Consider the following 24,146-nt stretch of genomic DNA (forward strand, 5'->3'; position numbering starts at 1 on the left):
TGCTTGATGCACATCTATGAATATAACAACTATTACTTTTGTGGTACTTGTTGTATATTTAGGATTGTACTGTGTGTCTCACTGATCCCATGAGGTGGGTAAAAGTGTATAATCAGAAGTAAGTGGGTGCTTTCAGTACTGCCAGCCATTCTGCAGCATATGTTGGGAACTAATAAAAATGAATTATTTCCCAAACAATAGAGTTTTACTGAGTAACAAAAATACTTAAAAAAAAATTATGTGAAAATTAAAATTAAATACATTAAAACCTTAATACATGTATGGATCAGAGCTTAAAGAAGGGGAAGGAACATTAATGTCCATTTTAGCTACACATATACTGTCCTGTGAGAGCCACAGTTGATGTATGTGGAACTCTGGTTGTCCTTGATGTTCCCCAGTGTGGAGTGATAGGGGTAGGAATGCAATCCCTGATGCCACATAGAATGTTGAGGGTAGGGAGGTGTAGGATGGTGCTATACTGGAGTTCTCTATGGACTGCAAAGGGAGGTGAGCGCGGGGTTGTTGGACCTATAGGTCCACCAGAGTCTGCAGCATCTAGGTTTGCTCCTGGAGAAGCCCCATTATGAACTGGTGCATCTCTATCTCCGACTCCTAGGCCTTTCTCCTGTCCATTCTTTCCCTCTCCATACAGTCTGCAACATTCACCCTCCAGGCCTTATGTTCATGGTCTGATGCAGCACTGGCTTTCAGGATCTCACTGAACATGTTATCCTGAGCCCTCTTCTTTCTCCTCTTTATCTGGCGCAGGTGTTCCACTCCCTCCCACCCCATGGTCACATATCCTCTGTCATCTTTGTCCTCACTGTTCATGCCAGAGACCTGTGACTTGGGCTTCTGGGAGATATCCATGGTGGTGTGCGAGGTGGCGATAGGGCTCTACCAACTATGGCATGCAGATCTTTGTAAAAGCATCAGACCTGCCGCTTGTCACTGGATTGACTATTGGCCTTCTGGCATGCCTGGTGCAGTTCCTTTGCTTACACGCAGCACAGCTACTTATCCCTGTCATACTCCTTCTCCTGCACCCCCTGTGCAATCTGCTCATAGATGTCCACTTTTCTACAGCGGGCACAGCCTCTTCTCCCCACTGTCCCAGGAGATCCAATATCTCTGGTCTACTGTAAGCTGGAGCATTTAGCCAGCACGGTCAGCTGGGAAGTGGTGACAACAGTGGAGATCAGCTAGATGTGCTCGCCAAACTGCACAATCAGGAAAAGGCATTTCAAAAATCCACAGGGCCTTAAAGGGTGGGGGGTTCTTCCAGTCTCCATGACCCCTAGGCAGCAAAGTTCACAATTGTGACCGAGCAGTCTAGCATTGTGGGACAGTTGCTGGAGGACTGTTAGGGTCAACATAGGTGTGACCCCAGCCTGCTCGGTGTAGCACTCTGTCCCCCTCTAGTAGTGGCTAGGCCAGCTAGAGACCAATGAGCCTGCTACAGCGTTGGTTAAGAGAGATGTGTCTTTTAGCTCATGCAGCAGAGGCTCATGCATTTAGCTCAAGAGGTCCCATGTTTGATCTCTGCCAATGATGGCCGAGGTGGTCGGCATTGCATAGGTAATGAAGTATCTACATTTGCGCTGTGTCAATCTCACTACATCGACCATTGCTCAACGCTGCTCAGGGATGTGGTGTTACTGTCGGTGTAACAGAAAGTTTACATCAGTGGGAGACAAATTTAAGTGTAGATGCATGGACAACTAGATTGATGCAAGGCAGCATACATTAACCTAAGTTTGTAGTGTAGACCACAGTTAACAATACAACAGTCTATTCTGTGAAGCGTCTTTGTAGTGGAAAAAGCTATAAACAGAAAACTTTCTCATGTCAAAGTCTGAAGGAAATGATGATGAATAAATACAGAAAGATGATAAAATTGCAGAATTTACAGTTTTGTGTCCCTGATTTTCTTTTATCTCTGAAAATAGTGATTACATGGATATACTAGAGATGTGAGGAGTTCCTGATCTAAATTTAGTCTCTGTACTAGTCTATTGATGAAGCTATTTGGAATTGCTCAGATAGTGTTGAAGAATATAAGATACCCAGTAGCCATGTGAGATTAAGACATCTCATTTTATTATTATTATGAATCATTTATATTAAAATAACACCCAAAGGGCATAATTAGATTTGAAGCCCTATTGTGCCAGACGCTGTAAAACAAAGATTAGGAAAGTCTTGTCCAGGATAGTTTACTATCTTGGATGGTAGCTCACTTGCCAAAACTGAGCTCATAATCTTTCCTCTCAAGTCTTCTTTACCACGTCCAGTATCTGTTATGTTTGATAGCACCATTATCTTTCCTGCCACCCGGCCACATGATTAAAATAATCTTCAACCCTTCTCTTCCCTTCTACTCTACTCATATACAGGTGGTTTGTGACTCAATCCTGTCACTTTTTTCCCTCCACAACATTTCTAAAGCTACTCCAGCCTTTCCATTTCAACGATCCAGGTGCTCATCCACCCTCAAAGCATTTCTCATCCTAGCTACCGTAACTTTCTTTTTCCCTGCTTTTTTTATTAACCTTGCCAAATTCAGTCCATCCAAAATGCTCACCTTTCCTTTAGACCACATGAACCTTCCCTCACCCTTTGACTTAGTTCACTGGTTCCCCATTGCACTGTTCAAACTCATGCCCTTGCATTCAAGGACCTACATTTTTAAGGCTCATGCTGTCTCTCTGACTTGGTCTTGTTTTCACACTTGCCATACCTTTAGGTCTACAAGTGATGTTATTTTCAATGTCCCCTTTGTTCCTTTCTCCCACTCCCACCACTGGGTACACGTCTGGCTTGTGTGGGTATCGTAGTTTTGAGAATGCTTGGTGAAGATCTTGTAGGTGTTGGTCTCTGTCTACACGGGAGGTCCACTTCCTAGACACCACCGTACAAATAAGCAATGGCCACATTAACACCACCCTATACCGAAAACCCACCGACCGCTACGCATACCTTCATGCCTCCAGCTTCCACCCCGGTCACACCACACGATCGATCGTCTACAGCCAAGCACTGAGGTACAATCGCATCTGCTCCAATCCCTCAGACAGAGACCAACACCTACAAGATCTTCACCAAGCATTCTCAAAACTACAATACCCACACAAGGAAATAAAGAAACAAATCAACAGAGCCAGATGTGTACCCAGAAGCCTCCTGCTACAAGACAGGCCCAAAAAAGAAACCAACAGAACTCCACTGGCCATCACCTACAGTCCTCAGCTTAAACCTCTCCAACGCATCATCAGTGATCTACAACCCATCCTGGACAATGATCCCTCACTTTCAAAGACCTTGGGAGGCAGGCCAGTCCTCGCCCACAGCCAACCTGCCAACCTTAAGCATATTCTCACCAGCAACCACGCACCGCGCCATAACAACTCTAACTCGGGAACCAACCCATGCAACAAACCTCGATGCCAACTCTGCCCACATATCTACACCAGCAACACCATCACAGGACCTAACCAGATCAGCTACAACATCACCGGCTCATTCACCTGCACGTCCACCAATGGTATATATGCCATCATAAGCCAGCAATGCCCCTCTGCTATGTACATTGGCCAAACTGGACAGTCACTACGCAAGAGGATAAATGGACACAAGTCAGATATCAGGAATGGCAATATACAAAAACCTGTAGGAGAACACTTCAACCTCCTTGGCCACACAATAGCAGATGTAAAGGTAGCCATCTTACAGCAAAAAAACTTCAGGACCAGACTCCAAAGAGAAACTGCTGAGTCTCCAGTTCATTTGCAAATTTGACACCATCAGATCAGGATTAAACAAAGACTGTGAATGGCTATCCAATTACAGAAGCAGTTTCTCCTCCCTTGGTGTTCACACCTCAACTGCTAGCAGAGCACCTCACTCTCCCTGATTGAGCTAACCTCGTTATCTCCATACTGATTTATACCTGCCTCTGGAGATTTCCATTACTTGCATCTGAAGAAGTGAGGTTCTTACCCACGAAAGCTTATGCTCCCAATACTTCTGTTAGTCTTAAAGGTGCCACAGGACCCTCTGTTGCTTTTTACAGATTCAGACTAACACGGCTACCCCTCTGATACTGGGTATCCCAAAGAGACCTTGGGAAATGAATTCTTTAGTTGCAAAGAGAATTAACATTGTCCTTGATGAGCTGATGATAACCAGCCAATGTGAACTGCTGAGCCCCAGGGGCTTTCTTTACACAAGGTATTTCCTTATACCATTCAGCATGTTATATATGAAAAATCTGGCAACAAATGATGATGCCAATGAAAATCATGAAATCCTATTGTTTGTTGTAGATGTATGGTCACAGAGCAACACCTCACAATTTTTTCTAGGACTAACAACACACTTGATAGAAAAGGAATTCACCAAAGAAACAGTTGAGCTACATTGTGAAGCTTTTGATAGCAAACATATGGAGACACTTAAGAGGCATTCTGAACATGTTTTATAAATGGCAGCTTGCTAATGGTATTGTCCAGGTGGTGTTCTGAGATAATGCAGCTAACATCATAAAAGCTGTCAGTGAATGTAGTGCGTACAGCTTGGTATGATTTGCATTATTCAGGTTGCAGATCAACAGCAAGGAGACATTACTAGAACAATCCTCCAAGGCAAACTTGTTTGTCAGCTATTTCAAATATTCATTCACGGTTGTCTCTAAGCTGCAGGAAAATGATTCAGGCCTGGTTGGTCTCAAGCTGATTCTAGATGTTGTCACATGTTGGCATTTCACTTACAACATGATTAAACGTGTGTTGGAAAATACAATAGGCTCTCAGTGCCTCTTGCTCCAACGATTTTAATGTCATTTCATCCTAATAGAGACTGTGACTCAAGTACTCAAGCTTGCCAAGGAACTAACCTGCAGAATAAGCTCTGAGACATCAGCATCCCTATGGTGAGTCCGACTCTTCAAGGACTGGCAGTTCCTTTAAATGGGGAAGCAACAGATGAGGGGAGTTGATCCACCTAACGAAGAGTTTTCAAATTGATATCAGACCCTTTCTGCCATGTTGAATCCAAGCAAGGCTATACAGTTATCTTTATTTTAGCCTCTTATGATTTATCCATTAAATTCTGATGCAAAGAGCACTGAAGAAAATTTCCACATATAAACTGACTGAAGAAATATGCAGAGAAAAGCACAACTGGAGAAAAAAAATTAAAGCTGAAGAAGAGGCAACTGTTCATCCACTGAGAAATAGAGTCCACATAGTGTGGAGCTTCTTGGAAAAAACTTTAATAGACCCTCAGTCTCTGTTACATCATATCTGTCAGTGACCACTGTGTTCCTCCTGGCTTACTCTGTAAACTAATGGAAACAGAAGGCAATCATTCTTCCAAATCTGGCTCTTGTTGCAATGTTTCCTTGGAGTTACACCCAACTGTGTACTCTGACTCTTCAGCTATGCGGAGTCATAAATGCCAGTTGCTCTACAACAATGCAGAAGGGCTAATACCTTTCAACTGGGATTTACTCATATTCAGCTTTGAATACATTTTAAATTGCCATTTTTATTAATCCAAGAATGTGTACTTTTATAGACTAACAGCTTCATATAGTGTTCAATAAACCCCCTGATACTGTCGTCCATCTATTATGATTAAAAGGTTAAAGATAGACAACTATCAAGGAGGTGCAAAAGAAATGCATATTGAACCTCCTTGAGCCAGTAAGGGTGGTTTGTGCACCATGCTCAGATTCACTCCTGAGAGAAGGTAACTGGGATTTCTGCTGTGTACTCTATCTTCTGGGTTGCATGGAGTTAGGAGCGGAGCAATTGTAATTTGCACGTGGTGGTTTCATCAGAGCTTCTGATCGTTGAAGCTCCTGTAGGGATGTGCTGCAACAGTACCTTTCCTAACTACTGTGGTCACATTCTTCTCCACCACTAGCTCTGCCTTCATTATGGGCCCCACCAGTCTTCAATGGCTGTCTCAGTGTAAGGAAGCTTTCAGTCATGTTGTGATGCCTCCCTGGAAGAATTTCTGCTAATTTTCTCTGGTTTATGTTGCTTGGTGCCAGGGTTGAATCTGGCCTAGTGTATATTGTACCTTTCAGTGTGCTGCATATCTGAAAGATTTTTCACATTTTTAGCTATGAAAGATGCTGCCTCGTGTAGTTTTATTGTTCTTCCCCTTCCCCATAAACTTCTGGAATAAATATGATTTTTTTTATTACAAAGTGATATTTTATTGCCCAGATTCCTAGCTGGTATCCAGAGAAACTAACAACCAGAATTTTTATCTGCCACATTTTAAAAGGATGTAAGAAAGCAAAGAACATAATTCACCGCATACTGTCCAAATATTTTAAGTAAGTTTACTCACCTAATCAATTCCTTTAGTCAAGGTTTGCTGAGGAACTGACAAAAGCTCCAGGTTCCTAAATGTTCTAATGTATGATCATTTGTTAGAGCCATATTGAAATATTCCTGCTTATAAATAATCTATTTCTAAGAGTTCTGATACATTGATGTTAACATTGTGGCTATATTTTGCAGCTCTTTTTACCCCTGGGCAAAAGACTTCATTGAATTCATACAGGAAACGTGCAGGTGCTGACAACTATGTAGAATATTCCTAATAAAATTAAGGGTTTTTTTTTTTTGGTCACAAACTGAAAAATATGCTCATTCTTTTGGAATTTTTTTCTGAGGTTCCTGAATTTCTAATGAGCAAACATGGCTTATATAAAAACAGTGGGAATATCCTTTTTCTCATGAGAAATTATCAACATTTCATAGAAAATTTTGTGTTTATAGCAAATTTACATGAAACACAATGAATTTCATACACAAATCTACAAAAGAAAAATAGTGACTTTCACACAGCTCTTGTGCCAACCGTCCTCCTTAGAGTTGGCAAAAACTTACACTCTTTCTACTCTGTCTTCCAAAAAGCTATTGCAGTCCAATATATTTAAATGCATTTAACATATATGCATGTCTATTGCTCTCCCCAGATGTCTTTAGTTGTAGGTTTTGAATGATAGCAGATCTGGGAGTGAAGGGCACACACACAACAGAATACGTTCCACATTTATATAATAGTTTTCTTGTATGGCCTAATCCTCTTGTCTAGACAGTAACCCACCTCTTTTACATGGACTCACATCCTGGGTCTCATGTGTTTTGAAGCCCTCCATGGTTTGGGTAATGACTGGTCATGTTCCTAGCTGTGGATATCTCAGAGACACTCACAGGTATCGAACCGGTGTCTGACACCCTCCTTGGTTAGTGGGACCCTGTAGTCTGGCTACCTTAAATCCCCAAACCAGCACTTCAGTCCTTCTAAACCCCCTCTTCCTTAAACCCATTTCCAAAGAGTCCACCTAGCTGTGAGATCTCTGTTTCCTAATTAAACCCTTCAGGGACAATATGGTAGGAAAGCAAGGAACACAGGCTTAGCAAAGGAATTTCTTAACCATAGACACCTTATTCTTAATACAGCATGCCTGATATTTACAGATCTTTGAAAAACAACATACTCCCAACTGCAGATCCTTACCCTGATCTCACCCCTCCTATGACTCCTGGGATTGATGAATGTCCTTAGGGTAGGAAGGCTTTTCGGCCTTCTCTCCCCTTAACCTGGTGATCTCTTGCTTAGAGAAACACCCACCTTTTAAATCTGTCTGAGCCTCTGTTTCCCCATTTGCTTCCACTGGTTGAATTTAGCTTCCAGACTCCCCATCCTCTCCTCAGTCAGGCTTTTAGGAATCACTGGAAATCAATAGCCGTACTGCTAGAAAATCACTGTTTCAGTAGGAGAGATAATCCATTGATAGACATTAATGGGGTTCTCTCAGGGTTAGCCCTTTCTGGGGTATCTCACCCCCCAGCTTGAGCCGGACAGTACCTAGAATAGACTGGCCTTGTCAGGGCCAGGTGGTTTTCAACACAAAATGGATATCTTAATTGAACATGGAGATTACAATGCAAAGTGAAGGTGGCAATGAAGGTTACAATCAAAAGTGGTATTCACAAGACAAAATGGAGTTCAGTTTGGCACAGACAGAGCCCCATTCTGTGTCACTTTACTCCAATGATCTCCCAGAAATTAGTTATAGATTGAAAAGCCTTGCAATAGTCCGTAAGCTAAATATTGCCCATCTTTTCAATAGGGAAGCTGAGATGCAGAAGGGAACAGACAAATGAATTTTGACTCCCAGTTGTCTACATCAACTACTTGAACACACACTATGTTTCCCCACCTACCTGCACAAAAAGAGCCAGATACATTAGTAAACTCCAACTGTTTTGCCTCACTCAAGCGGGACAGAGCGGCCATAAGTGGTTAGGCTGCATTAATGGTTGCTTTGTGCTGCTAGAGCAGGGGTAGGCAACCTATGGCACCTGTGCCGAAGGCGGCACACGAGCTGATTTTCAGTGGCACACTCACTGCCCGGGTCCTGGCCACCGGTCCGGGGGGCTCTGCATTTTAATTTAATTTTAAATAAAGCTTCTTAAATATTTTAAAAACCTTATTTACTTTACATACAACAATAGTTTAGTTATATATTATAGACTTATAGAAAGAGACCTTCTACAAACATTAAAATGTATTACTGGCACACGAAACCTTAATTTAGAGTGAATAAATGAAGACTCGGCACACCACTTCTGAAAGGTTGCTGACCCCTGTGCTAGAGTGAGGCAAAGAGCCCACTAATCAAATTCAGCGGTGGGTTCTGAAAGCTCCACTTGGCCACTAAGAACACTATTGCTTGGCTCGGTGAATATTCAAATGCTAAATAAATAAATAAAAGCTGCTTTTATTTGCCAGAGTGGCACAAAGTAGTCAACGCAAAGGTCTTGTACATTTACAGGGTTGATTGCTGAAGATAAAGCACGGTGAATTAAATACAACTAACCCAATCTATTCAATATAGCATAGATGATAAAACATCTACAACTTAGTCTTCTTTTTCATGTAATATTTCATAGATGAATCCTATTGTAGTTAATCAGTACATACTGTACCTCAGAGAAACTACTCTGCACAATTCCTTTTCCAACTAATTGCTGCAGCTTCAACTGAATGCAAGTTTGTCCAATAGCTTTTACAATAAGGTTTTCTTTACTTTCAAATGTTTTTCTTTTGGCAATACACACCTGGGATTCACTTAACAAGCCCCTTTGCTGCCTGTAAGAGGGAAAAAATCCTAGATACTGCTGAAGTGTTTATTTCCACGATAAAATATTTTTGCCAGCTTCAGGAACATATAAAAATGCTTGCGCTGATACATACTGCAGTTATTTCCTACCAGCACATGAATCACTGAAGACGTGATTAAGAACTCAGTACTGTGCCCATTACACCTGAGGACATGAAACAGTTCAGCAGTTTGAGTTCTGGGATATCAATAAGGGTTTCCATAGAAAATTTGCAATGGAGACAATTCTAACGTGTTTTAGAAACATAACATTTTTGGAAGCAGTTATCTCTAATACCCAAAGAATATATCACTTTGTAGGAATATGTTTTGAACTTTGCAAAGTGATAAGCCTTTCACTTTCTGATACACCGGTTAATTAAAAGATACATGTTGTTGTTCAAATGAACTATTTATAGTGACTGTTTCTTCCATTTTGTTAAAAAAAAAGTGCTAGAAATCAGATCCAAATATTCAAATTAAATACGTTACACTAAGGAGATATTCTTGGTAAATAGAAAATTGATGAATATGATAAATTTTCTGATGGTTTATCTGTATCCCTAAAAATGGTGAAATCAAGATTTATTGCAAAAGGCAAAATTAACCAATCTTCTATAGCAGTAGCATGGATTGATGATTTTTATACACAATGTACTATTCTTCTTTTGTTTTATTGTATTTATAGAGGGGAAAATATTCATAAAATAATTGGATGTGGAAGATCATGACATTTTATACAGTTAATTTATTTTATACTTTTTCTAATTCACTCTAAGGATCCTGTCTGCACAAAGTTAACTGTGTCAGGGCACTGTGTTAGACCACAGTACTTCCCACGGCCTGGTATAACATGGAGCCTGATCCTAAAACTTTACTCACACAAATCAGTGGTCTTATAGTTCAGGTCCATAATCTGCTGCCACCTGTGGGGATGGGACTGGCCATGCTATTACCATTTTATGGAACTCAGGGCATACCGGTTTTACAGATTGGGGATATGGCAGTTTTACATAGGTATATCTTCCTTTATGACAGTGGAGTTACCCCTAATTTTATAGCATTATGACGTCAGAAACAGTCTCTACCAGATACAAAGTTGGGGCATTGCCATATTGTATAGTGGTCCCACCAATGTAGACTGAGATTAAAACAACCACCTAATATATTTACAGTTAGTATAGGGGAGAGGATGGCTGGGTCATGTCCCAAGATCTTAGCAAGAGCATACTTTTTGCATTTTGGTTCCTTTCAAATAAAGACACATTCTCTGAGGATCTGCTCTTGTGAGGTGTTGCATGTTTCCTGTAATGTGCTGAACACCTTCTAGTCCCATTGAAGTCAACAGAAGTTGAGTGTGCTCAGCATCTCACAGGATTGGGTTCTTCAGGTAAAACTCAGTTTTATTTTTTATTATTATTAATGGAGATATACCTATCTCCTAGAACGGGAAGGGACCTTGAAAGGTCATCAAGTCCAGCCCCCTGCCTTCACTAGCAGGACCAAGTACTGATTTTGCCCCAGATCCCTAAGTGGCCCCCTCAAGGATTGAACTCACAACCCTGGGTTTCATTAGGCCAATGCTCAAACCACTGAGCTATCCCTCCCCCCCAGTTTGAGTAAGTGAGCTGGGCATTCAGGAAATATGTGGGGCAGACTTCAGCCTACAAAGTCCTGATCCCTTGAAATCAATGGGAGTTTTGTCATTGTCTCCAGCGGGGCTGGGATTTCCCCCATAGAGTCCAGCAGTTGTCCTTTCATCATAGCATGATTCAAGGAGTCTAATGGAGTACAACAAATAAATCAATATTTAATTTAAAAAATCATCAGTGAACCCATCCATCCATGGGGTAGTGTATTTGAGGGGCATTATTTAACTAGTTCCATCTTCCAACTTATATATTTTTTTCTTCTTTTTTTAAATTTAAAGATACAGATGCGCAGGTTCATGTGAGCTGTGCTGGTGCAAGATTGGAGGAAGGTCTGGGTGCAAAGACAGATTTAAGCCACCTGAGTCCCAGTCTAACAGTAGAAGAATTACAAAATTCCACCCAGAAACAGGTAAGGGCAAGAGGCCCAAGACCTGAGGTGTTTCCTTTTAGAGAGACAGAAGGGAGGCAGAGGTGCTGCCATGTAACCATAACAACCTGCAATGATGGGTCAACATCACACAAGGATTCCCTAACACAAAGAACCTTCAGGGGGGCTAGTTAAGCTGAATACAGCCAAGGTTCTGGCCCCAAAGTGTTTGTGGCCACAATCTTGCAAACACTTATGCATGTGCTTGCTCCCATTAATATTAGTGAAATAACACACAGGATTAATTTCAATCAAGGTTTATTTTTCTGTAGTAACTATGGGCCTCATCCAAACTACTTAAGTCAATAGTAGGCTTTCCAGTGATTTTAAATTGGCAATGGATCAGGCCCTGTGTGTGATGTCAGGATATTGCATGTATATCTTTGTTTTTCCCTTAATTTCTCAAACATTTTCACACACTAAACCCTGATTTTTACCCTACAGACATTTCATATAGTAACTTTTTCCAGCAGTAATTTGATATGGCATCATGTTAAGTAGGCACTGTTGGCTACTGCATTAGTTTTTGAGGTAGGCTTGTTAGTAGACCCATAGACTTGAAGGCTGGAAGGGACCATCATGATTATCTAGTCTGCCCTCCTGTTCATCCTAGAATTTCCCTGTGCAGAAAGTTATACCTTGGTCTTTGTTTCTCTTCTTACAGACAAAAACTTCATTTTCAGTACTCTGAAGCTGTACATCACTTAGACAGCAGATTTTAAATACATGTTTTATTAGTTTTACCATTTTCTGTGAGAACTCTGAGCATGAACAAAATCAGTATGTTGGTGAAAAAAAAGTGGGACATTTGCAGTCTACAATCATCTGAGAACCACAGGAAGATTCTGTGGGCTTCCTTGTCCCCACAGTCTAGCCTTAGGACATTCCTACTTCTTTTCTCTCATGTGATTCTGAATGCTATATTTGGGTATATAGGAGTTTTCAGCTAGTGAAGGTATGTGATGGCAGCAGAAATTACATTTTGCCTATTTGCACCAGTCCTCTCCTATGAAAGCACAAGCTTAATGCTGTTCAGTGGAAAACAGATTCCATAGTGAAAACTTGTTTTTGCTGAGGCTACAAATGATCATCACATCAAAAAGAGTAAGAAGTGATTTAATTTTATTCTGAACTTGGGTATCACATATTCCCATGTAGCTGCATGCTGTGAAATGAAGAAAAGTTTAGTAATCTGGATGAGCAATTGTCTCAAAAGGTTATTTTAAAAAAACCTCCCAACAACAGAAAGCCTACAAAGAATGGATTAGCAAGGAAAGCTACCTTTTTGTGGTCAGTAAGTGCATGGAAAAAGTGAAAACTGCCAAAGGCCCAGCAAAGCTGGATGGTTTAAAGGAAATTAAAACCAATAGTAAAAGGTTCATTAGACATATAAAATAAAAGAAAACAAGGAAAGAAGTAGTGGGACCTCTAAGCATTGAGGTTGGGGTGGAAATTAAGATAATCTAGGTAGGGCCCCACATCTAAGTGAATACTTGGACTCGCTTTTTAATAAGGATAATGAGGATCTTGGGGGCAGTGGCAGGATGGCTAATCAGAACAGAGGATACAGAACTAGAAATTACCGTTTGAGGAAGAAACCATATTCAAACATCTTAATGGAACCAAACTGGGGATTCCAGATAATCTCTATCCAAAATATTATAGGAACTGGCACATGAAATTACAAGACCAATAGCAAAGATTTTTGATGAATCAATAAACTTGGGGGTCGTGCCCTATGACTGAGAATTGCAAATATAGTATCTATATTTAAGAAAAGGGAAAAAAAGTGATCCGGGAAACAACAGGCCCATTAGTTTGACCTCAATGTATGCAAGGTTTAAAAACAAATTTTGAAAAAAAGAGTAATTAAAAACATAGTGGTAAACAGTATTTGGGATAAAATACAACATAGTTTTACAAAAGATAAATTGTGCCTGACAAACTTGATTTCTTTCTTTAAGATAGCTATTTTCTAGCCCAGGGATTGGCAACCTTTGGCATGTGGTTCACCAGGGTAAGCACCCTGATTGGCCAGGCTGGTTTGTTTACCTGCTGCGTCTGCAGGTGCGGCCGTTCGCGGCTCCCATTGGCCACGGTTCGCCGCTCCAGGCCAATGGGGGCTGCAGGAAGCAGCGCAGGACGAGGGATGTGCTAGCCGCTGCTTCCCACCACCCCCATTGGCCTGGAGTGGCGAACCACGGACAGTAGGAGCTGCCATCGTCCAAACCTGCGGACGCAGCAGGTAAACAAACCGGCCCGGCCAGCCAGGGTGCTTACTCTGGCGAACCGTGTGCCAAAGGTTGCCCATCCCTGTTCTAGCCAAAGGAAATGCAGTAGATCTAATCTACGTGGATTTCAGTAAAGCATTTGATACAGTTCCACATGGGAAATGTATTAATTAAATTGGAGAAGATGGGGATTAATGTAAGAATTTAAAGGTTTGTAAGGAACTGGGTAAAGGGGAGACTACAACAGACAATGCTGAAAGGTGAACTATCAGGATGGAGAGAGGTTACTAGTGGAGTTCCTCAAGTATCTGTCTTGGGACTAATCTTATTTAACATTTTTATTAATGATCGTGGCACAAAAAATGGGAGTGTGCTAGTAAAATTTGAAGATGACACAAAATTGGGAGTTATTGTCCATACAAAGGAGGACCGTAATATCAGACAAGAATATCATACAGACGTTGAAATCTTGAGTAATAGAAATTAGATGATATTTAAGAGTATAAACTCATGCACTTGGGGACTAGCAACAAGAATTTTTGTTATAAGCTGGGTACATATAAATTGGAAGCAACAGAGGAGGAGAATGACCTGGGTGTATTGGCTGATCACAGGATGACTATGAGCTACCAATGTCTTGTGGCCATGAGAAAAGGCTAATGCAATCCTAGGATGCATTAGGCAAGGTATTTCCAGTAGAGCTAGGGAATGTTATTATTATTATACAAGGCACTGGTGAGATCTCATCTGAAATACTGTGTGCAGTTCTGGTTTCCCATGTTTAAGGAAGATGAATTCAAACTGGAACGAGTGCAGAGAAGGGCTACTAGGATGATCAGAAGAATGGAGAACCTGCCTTACGAGAAGAGACTTAAGGAGCATGGCTTGTCTAGCCTAACAAAACTGAGGATGAGTAGAACTATGATTATTCTCTATAAATACATCAGAGGGATAAACACAAGGGAGGGAAAGGAGTTATTTAAGTTAAGGGCCAATGTTGGCACAAGAACAAATGGATGTAAACTGGCCATCAATTAGTTTAGGCTTCAAATTAGACAAAGGTTTCTAACCCACAGAGGAGTGAAGTTCTGGAACAGCAATCCTAGGGTAGTATTGGTGGGGCAAAAAATGTAACCTGTTTTAAGACTGAGCTTGATAAATTTATAGAAGAGATGGTATGAGGAGATCGCCTACGATGGCATATGGCCCATCTGAGACTGCTAATAGCAAATATCTCTGACAGCCAGAGTTGGTGCCTAGATGGGGAGGGCTCAGAGTTACTACAGAGAGTTCTTTCCCAGATGTCTGTCTGGTGGGTCTTGCCCACATGCTCGGGGTCTAACTGATTCCCATATTTGAGGTCAGGAAGGAATTTTCCCCTAGGTAAGATTGGAAGAAATCTAGGGATGTTTTTTTGTTTGTTTGTTTTGCCTACATCTGCAGTATAGGGCACAGGTCACATGCTGGTTTGAACCAGAGTAAATGGTGGATTCTATGTAACTTGAAATCTTTAAATCAAGATTTGAGGACTTCAGTAACTCAACCAGAGGTTATGGGCCTACTACAGGAGCCAGTGGGTGAGATTCTGTGGAGATAGAGTTTAATTTTATCCCTAAACTAGCAACGACAGGGTTGTGTTTTGGGGAAAAAAGTGAAAAGCTTCCTGCATTTTGCTATGTTTCTTGTGATTCAATGTAAACATCCAGTTGTCATTCTAGGTTATGATCAACAGAGGGTCCTGTGGCACCTTTAAGACTAACAGAAGTATTGGAGCATAAGCTTTCGTGGGTGAATGCCCACTTCATCGGATGCATGTGTCACTATCTTCTCTTGCTGGTGTATATAACTGTTGAATGTAATTATTGTTGTTGATAAAAAAAGTATTGATACATTTATCTTGCCCTATAGTACTCTTTTTACTCAAAATAACTTGTGTATTACAATTTTCTTTTGTAATATTAGTCTGTCGCTGTAATGAAGCTCTCACAGTGAGTTGTGATTGGCTACTTTGCATTGTTGTAATTGTTCTTTTTGTATAATAGTTTTTTGACTTTATTACTGCAATGCACCATGCTTATGAAGACTTCTTGAAGTTCTGAGGCAGCAATACTGCATTACTGTTTCCCCCATTGCAAGTGAAGTTTATTTTCCCTTACTATTTCATTTTTATAATTTGTTGAACAAGAGGTTCTTCTGTTGTTGTTATAATAATAAAGAGAAGGTTTAGGGGTGACTTGATTACAGTCTATAAATGCCTACATAGGAAACAAATATTTGATAATGTGCTCTTTAATCTATCAGAGAAAGGTATAACACAATCCAATGGCTGGAAGCTGAAGCTAAACTTATTCAGACTGGGAACAGGTGTATATTTTTAACAGAGAGGGTAGTTAACCACTAGAACAATTTAGCAAGGGTCATGGTGGATTGTCCATCACTGGCAATTTTAAAATCAAGATTGGATGTTTTTCTAAAAGATATACTCTAAGTATTATTTTGAGGAAGTTCTATGGCCTGTCTTATTCAAGAGGTCAGACTAGATAACAACAATGATCCCTTCTGGCCTTGTAATCTATGAATATTATTTGAAATGCATGAGAGATGAGCCTAACCAAAAGCCCAGAGACCAAAAAACTCACTATTTGCTGAATCAGGACTTTAAGGCTGACTCCTCTGTAATTCATAGGCTGAACCAAAACTCTGGAGCCATGTATTCTTGGACATTACTTATATAAATTACCTTATTTTTATCTCGACTGTTACATCAGGGAGGATCCCAAAGAATTTTGTAGACTTGAATGAAAACAAGCTACAATATATAGACCATTCAAAAATAGTGTTTATGCAACATTAAGGCTGAGATACCAAAAGTCGGGAAATCCAGCAGTAAAGCTGAAAACTGTAGTTCCATCTCTTAAAAGTTACCCCTTAAATTCTGTTCTCTCTTTATAACACCATTTCTCAAATGCGGCCACCAGGGGTCTCCCTGCAGCCTTGGCAGTTTCCTGGGCAGTGGGGTGGGCAGAAGCATCAGCCCCTCTCCTTTCTCTATGTTGCTCCTGCATGCGCCGCCTCTCTGGAGACACAGGTGGGACACACAACACTTAAGGAGCAAGGGGAGGAGGCCATGGGTGATGGTGAGAAGGCGAGAAGTGGGCCTGGAGGAGAAGTAAGGAGGTGAGCCAGCAGCAGGATGAGGAGGGCAGGTGGAGGGTCTGGTTGCAAGTGGGAGAGTGAGGAGGCAATGGTGGGGGTGAGGAGGCGAGTGGTGGGATGGGGAGGGTGAAGAGGCGAGCAGTGGGTGGGTGAGGAGGCAAGCGGTGAGGCGAGTGGAGGCCTGGTGGGAGAGTAAAGAGGCAAGCCAGTGGGGGGGCTGACTGTGAGTGGGGGAGTGAGGACGCCAGTGGGGAGTGTGGTGTGAGGAGATGAGCGGTGAGGCGAGTGGGGGGAGCCTGGTGGAGAAGTAAGGAGGCAAGTAGTGAACCAGCAGCAGGGTGAGGAGGTTGGCGGGGATGGGGGTCTGGCTGTGAGCGGGGGAGTGAGGAGGTGAGTGGTGGGCCACCAATAAGAGAGGGTTCTCACAGTGTGTGGGGGGTATGTGTCTGTGGCAGGGGAGTCAGGAGGTGAGCTGCGGGAGGGGGACTGAGGAGGGATGCAGGAGGTGAGTGGCGGGTGGGTTGGGGGTTAGGAGGTGAGTGGCAGGTGCATGGGCAGTGGATGGAGCCCCCCTTTGGGGAGGCTAGCTGCAGACTCCACCCCTTCTGCCCGCACCCCCACCCCCTGGCAGCCAGAGCCCTGAGACTCCCTGCTGCTGGTACCAAAAGCCCCCCACCCAGAGAAGCCCCGAGCGCCCCCCTACCTGCCCGGAGGAGCCCTGGGCTGGCCGAAGCCCAGAGTGCCCCTCATCCAGAGGAGCTCTGGGCCAGCTGCAGCCCTGAGTCCTGCCACCTGCCCGGAGGAGCCCCAGGCCAGCCACAGCCATGCTTCCCTTCTCCAGACCCAAGCCACCCAGATACGTTTTTCATTATTATTTGGACTTTTATTATGTCAAAGTATTTTTAAATGTACTTCAGAATTGTTATACAGACAACCACTTTTACCAAAAAAGCAAAAGAAATAATAATAAAAAAGACAAGAACGTGCAAAGCACCTTATTTGTGTTTCTATTCTTTTAGGGCCAATAAAGAATAGAGATAACTGTGCATTATTTTTATTACTGAGTCTGCAAAAAAAAAAAAAAAACAACAAACCCAAACCTTACATAAATAAATTACAATGATTTGGATGTATACATGTGCATATTATTTTACTAACTTTAGGAAAAATAAATAATTTTTGGAAGAAGTGTCCGTGCGGCCACCAGCAAGAGTTGGTGGCCGCACTTGGAGGCCACCAAAAATTTGCTGTGAGAACCCGTGCTTTATAACACTATAAATGGTTTGTGAAGAAATACATTATCATACAAAATGGAATTTCTCTCATAAGTTATGGTACAATACATACAGGCCACAATTTTGGGCTTTGTGGTTGACCCTCTATGTTGGCTTAGTCAATGTATAATAACTCTACAGCCTACTTAACTCACCCTTGGAATTTCCCAAGTATAGGGATGTATATCTTCTCCAGACTGCTCAGGCCTGGAGGAATCACCCTTATGCAACCCGGAGAACAGGGACATGCTCAGGAAGGGGAAGAAAAAAGAGGTGTGATTAGAGCACTCTGTTTTCTCTGGCTATTCTAGGCCAATGTAGTAGCCTATTGGGAATATGTTCAGAGACTCTCCCCCTTATAAAGGGGGTCAAATGCATATGGAAAGTGCAAAACTGCCTTAAAGCTGCTCAGAATTATTCTGTGTTCAGACTTGTCTTGACTTTTAAGTCTGAATGTATTCTGCTAAACAAGCTATCTTTGAAGAAAATTAGTTCATTAGTTTAAACATTCATAACTTTAAAAATGGAATGAGGTGGAATTTGAGGTGTTACCTAGTTTGATCTGGGGTTAACTTTATATGATTTATTCTGTGGAACTGCCTAGATATTGTGTTTGAGGTGGTCTAGTTCTGTTCTGATTTCCTCTCTTGATGGGTGTATTTTCAAATCTTCATAATCTTTGTTTCACAGCCTAATTTTTTCATATCTCCCAAAGCCTGTTTTAATCGTTATAATCTATTATAAATCAAGGGTCTTATTTAAAAGTCCAGCTGTTTAACTTATTCCCTTAAATTATTCTCTAATGGAGTGCCTGGATACACTGATAAAGTGGGTTAGCAGGAGCTGGAACCGTGGAAGGAGCTGAGTTTTGCTGGTTCACTGTGGCAGGTGCAGCTTGTTAACTCACACTGACTATAGGAATAGGCCTCTAATCAGATGACTTTAGTCTATGCTAATCTCAGGGGGGAACAATTAAATTTGCAAAATAGGTTTGATGGCTGTTCTGTTAGGACTGTGTGGTAGCTCATTAAAGCTGGATCTTAAGAAAAGGGTGAGTTTTGAATGTACACATCTGTCATTTTGGAACATGGCAGATATGCTACTTGCTCACATTCCCTCACTTTCAAATGCAAACACTTACTCCAAAAAAGAAAGTATTTTTACAGTTAGGAAAATTTATTTTTGTTAGTCTTGTAACTCAAATTATTGCAAGGGATTTTGCTCAAAACTTCATCTTTGAAGAGGGACCAAATATGGAAATTTCCACCCCAAACTGAATGAGTGTGTGTGTGTGAGAAAAAATTACAATAGACAATTTGTTGTACCCTTCCTATAGTAGTAGCTACTGGCAAGGGCTCGAGCCACACCTTTCATTTAGTCATTCTGTAGTGTTCACAGTTATCCAAATGTCATTTATCTGAGCTTCCTCAATACACAAATGTATATCCTACTCACAGCAGGGCTGTGTCCCCAGGCTTTGTTTAGGCTTATGATGACTGCGTTTCTTATGACTCATACAAGCTGGATACAGCAGAGTCTGATAAGAGGAATGAGCAGTAAGAGAGCCCAGAAGAAGAGTAAAGCAATTCAGTTAAAGGTTTAGTTAAATCTAGTTAGTACCACAAACCCAGCTGGGGCTCCCACTCAATCTATCAGCGATCCTTCTAGTTCCCCAGCAATCCTAGAATTCACAAGGTAAACAGACCTTCCTTCATTCTAAAAATTTTTTGTAAACAAAGTTAAGGTTTAATGGATTTGTCTGATGTTAATGATGGTGACAATTTTCTAATTCTAGTTCTGATGAAGATGATGCCTTTTAATTTTTCTGTAAATCTTTGTGTAATCCCATTTTCTGTGGTTTTGATATCAATAAGAATCATGCCTAAATACTGCTCTTTCAGTATCACATTGTTGTTCTTTAGTGGCCAGAATCAGCCCCATTGGTTTTTGATATATTAAAAAATTGAAATACTTTAAAAAAAAGAAAGTCCTGAAGCTGCTGACCCTTACTCATGCATATGGGCACCAGGACCCTATTGGGACCAGTTTTGATATAGGCAGACTTTAAAAATCCAGATGAATACATTTAAATAGTACATTTGAAGATCATTCCGCCCCATTAATTCATTTGCCTAAACTTGACTTCAGGCTGCATTTAAAGTTTCCATTATTCCCTTATATGATGGGGTGTTTATATTCTTACCTGGTAAGTGGAGGAGGAGTTAATAGGTTTAATAGAAAGGGGAAGGAAAATACCTTTAGTACCCTGAAGTGGTTTTACAAACTGTAAACCCTGGGAGGGAGGGACTGACTACTGGGGTCTCATTAAGAAACCCATCTTTTTAACAGGAAGGCTTTATACCAGAGAGAGAATCCCTTGCTCTCAGAGAACAATATACTCTGTTTGCACCCAGGTCTGAGATGATGTTGCTCTGTTTTTGGACCCTGACTGTGATGGTGGCATTCTCTAGAGAGCCAGGGACACTTTGTATGCAATTGAAATTTGTCTAGGAACTGTAGCAATGATGTGCTTGGGAGTTGGGAACTCTGAAGCTGAAGGAGTGCTTGTAAGGTGGGCTGTCACGTCTGAGATCACTTGGTCTCAAATGTTTTTATTTGCTATGGGAGTATTTGCCCTTGCATATCTCTAGTTTTAAACCAAATTAAGTTGAGCTCCTTGTATAAATACTTAACTATTCCACATATTATGGATTCCAGCCCTTTCAGCCTTTTCTTTTATGTAAAACATTATTGACTTCATTACATACACTATTATTCTATTTCATTACCTTCCCTGCCCCCTGGCATGTATCCAGGGCCTTCATCTTTCATAGCAGGATAGTACTGCTCCAGGAGGCATATCATTAAAGCATAGGCAATCAGTTGGTACTGATGGTACAAATTAAGCTAGATTCCAATACCCTCAACCTTGGGAAACCAGGTGCATTCCCTTCCCTGAAGAACATCTCCTGTGTATTTCCCAAAGTTTCCCCTCAACCCTGCTTTCTTTAAATGGCAGTGTGGGAAAAAATAAGGTGGTAAAATAAATAAAAATACTGCAGATATATGTTAAGTTTAGCAATAGAGTATAATTAATTTTGAAGGTACTTTGCTACCTTGCCAAAGATAAAAAGTCCTTCTTTTATCATAATGCAGTTAATATTTTGTAGACTCAGAAGAGGAAATGTATTGAAAGAAGATTAATTTTACTATTATTGGGAATGCTTTTAGAAGAAGAACTGATGTATTGAATCCTGTAACAATTTCTGGTTTTGCTCACTATCTTTAAGGGAAGCTTTTAAAACTGTTTTTGGTTAAGTGTTTTTTTTTTTATTATTACATTTTGGCTAAGCTAATACAGATAATAGTGTTCAGACTGTTAAAATACTGATGATAAATAGCCTAGGTCTCTGGAGTAATCTGTCTTGCTTTGTTTAACCTGATCAGATGAAAACTGGAAGAAAAATTCATAATTATTTTGAGGGATGTCAGGGAGTAAAGGAATAACAATGCAACAATATAGCTGAAATAATTATTTTACAAAATCATGATTTGTAAATTAGTTACAGTTTTCTGGCCATATGGCATTGCATTTTTTGTGTGATATACTTGGTTGCAGCCCCTGGAGATAGTCCAATAATAGTTTTGTTATAGTCATCCATATAACATTGAGAGATTTTCTGATGGTTAGAAGAGGGGACTGGTTGTCCGGACTCCTAGGTTCTGTGTTCTGCCTGCCTCTCACTCACCCTGAGCAAGTCACGTAAGCCTTTGTGTCTCCATTTAGCCATATGTGTAAGAGGTGTACAAAGGATGTTACAATGTTTGTTTACCTTGGTCCAGGGACTAGCATTTTACTGATATGTTGTCTATTTGTAAAGCATCATGTATATCTTATGTTTCTATATAAATGCTTATCAATAATCATGCTAAGAACTGTGAATCATTCTGAGATCCTTGACAAATGTGCTTTTAAGTGCAAAGAATTACAACTGTAAAATGGCATTTTAAAAAAGAGTAGATTTTATATTTTGAGTATCAAATAAAGTCAAACTAAGCCACCCTACCTGAAAATCTGTGTTTTGAGTCAGTGGTTGAATAATTTTTAGGTAAAAGTCTGAGGATAGTTATATACATTTCGTTTGGGTGTAATTAACACCAAGATGAATGCTAAAGAACCTTTGTAGAAATTGATACGTTGATATGTGATACTCTGTGCACAGAACCTAGTGGTTTGGAATTCTGGACTATGGCTAATATTTATTGGTTCAGTTCATGGGCGTTAACTGATAAAACTTGAAAACCCTAAAGACAAAACTGCTGATGATGGCATGTAGGATTTATAGAATTAAACCCAGCTTAGCTTCACATGGTTTCAACATGAAATAATAAATCAAAAGTCTCTTTCTCCAAGAAATCTGCTCCCTTTTCTCTAGGAGCCATGTGTCTGGGGGGCCTCTGAAGTCTTCTGAGGTTAGTGGCTGGAAGTCTTAGGCATGCAGCTAACCCTATTCCCAACATCACTAGTCTTCAGGATGGTTAATAGCAAGGCAAACTTGCTCCTCTTCATGGACTGGGATACCCACCCTTCCCAGATTGTGCCGCTTCCAGTTCAGAAGGCAAAGTGAATGATTATCATCACAACTACTATTAATTTGTAGACTAGCAGTAAATACAACATAAGGCTGTGATGGGGTGTATAACCCCTTCATCACCAGTGCAGGGTTTAAAGAGCTGTTGTGGCAATCATGTTAAAAATGGAATAAGGGCTTAAAAGCAGGATGTTTGCAGCAGTTGCTGGGCAGCTAGGAGAGAGCAGGTGATGGGTTTACAGTTCCCGAAGGAGACTCCTGGAAGCTGTCAGGGGAACTGCCCTCAGGAAGGCCATTGACTAGCTCCTCCTATGCTTGGTAAGATAGGTTCGGCAGGCCTTGAGGAGAACCGATTAGGTAGCTGGTACCATTACTCTTTACCCCTTTCTAGGTTAGGGAATCTGAGAACATACAAAAGGGCCTAAGAGAGTGAGAGCCAAGAGCCCCATCAATACAATAGTACTACTAAACACTAGTTGTGTCACAGAGACCTCTACTTGGGCAGATGGATTTTTCAGTGTCCATCCAGTAGGAGGCACCTGTCAGCAGCCTAGGAACTGTGACCGAGGCAAGCAGAAAGTGAATCTCAGAACTGTGGAGGTTTTATCTCCTTGTCTTTTTGGAGACATGGGATGAACACTTCAGTTTTTATAACAATGATTTTTTTGTATGTTTTTGTCAAAAGTTCAAAGCATCTGTGATCGCTTCAGGGGGGCAGAACTGCACTATTTTCCTATGTATAGTCAACTAAAAAATTGCAAAGAGAAATATTTATTTCCTCCCAGTGCCTTCTTGACAGAAATGGGCCATTGTTTTTGATATTCTACAGAAATCTTAGTAAAGGAGCACAACTAGAATAAAAGAATTATTAAAAAATAGTTCAGCAAAAATCATTTTTAATGTAAATGAGCAGCAGCAGCTGGGATTCACAGGCATGCAGGATAGCTACATTGGTAGCATAAGATGAACAACAAATTGTTGGGATAACATAATAGGTACTTCTGTGACTAACTGCTATCTTATTTGCAGTGTTGGTATCAAGATAGGAGAGACCCAAGATGGGTGGATTCAGCTCTACCATTGTCTTATGCTATTTTCTTTCCTTTTTTTGATCATGTCCTTTTTTTTACCAAATAGCTGAATCTGAGGAAAATAGGTTTTCAAAATGGCATATAGGCAGCTGTGGATGCAAGGCCATTTCTAATTTGCCTGTGATTAATATAATGGCACCTGTGAATTGAGCATTTTCACATGCAACCTGACTGTTAGGCAATTATATTGCCATTTGTGAAGGCAGATGCCATTTTCTACACTAGTCAAGGTAACTGAGTGTGAAAATCAGATGTGCATTTTTGGCATGTATGCATCCAAATATTTTCAGTTATTTTGAAGGTTCCCCCCCTCGCCTCAATCTTCTTCTTCCTGTTAGCCTTTTTTTCTTTTGCTGCTTACCTTCTTTTCAGTTGTTTTTCCTTCAGTTATTCTCTGCAGCTGGACTGTATAATTCAGCTGCAGTGAATGCCCTGCAATGACTCCTTCATTCTGTGACATGGCTCAGTAGAAGGCATGTCATGTAGGAATGATTTATTCTGTGTGAACATAATTCAGACTTCAGAAAACC

General features: G+C 40.9%; 1 long non-coding RNA gene across 1 annotated transcript in view; it reads left to right on the plus strand.

Moving 5' to 3' along the window:
• The first annotated feature begins 19,456 nt into the window (after window positions 1–19,456).
• The window catches only part of LOC135972944 (uncharacterized), a 146,162-nt gene continuing 141,472 nt past the window's right edge, over window positions 19,457–24,146 (plus strand). The window contains exon 1 of the long non-coding RNA XR_010589555.1: window positions 19,457–19,628. This is a non-coding gene — a long non-coding RNA (uncharacterized LOC135972944). The remainder of the gene's footprint in view (window positions 19,629–24,146) is intronic.

The sequence above is a fragment of the Chrysemys picta genome, chromosome 7 (assembly GCF_011386835.1).
Source record: "Chrysemys picta bellii isolate R12L10 chromosome 7, ASM1138683v2, whole genome shotgun sequence".
Lineage (NCBI taxonomy): Eukaryota > Metazoa > Chordata > Testudines > Emydidae > Chrysemys > Chrysemys picta.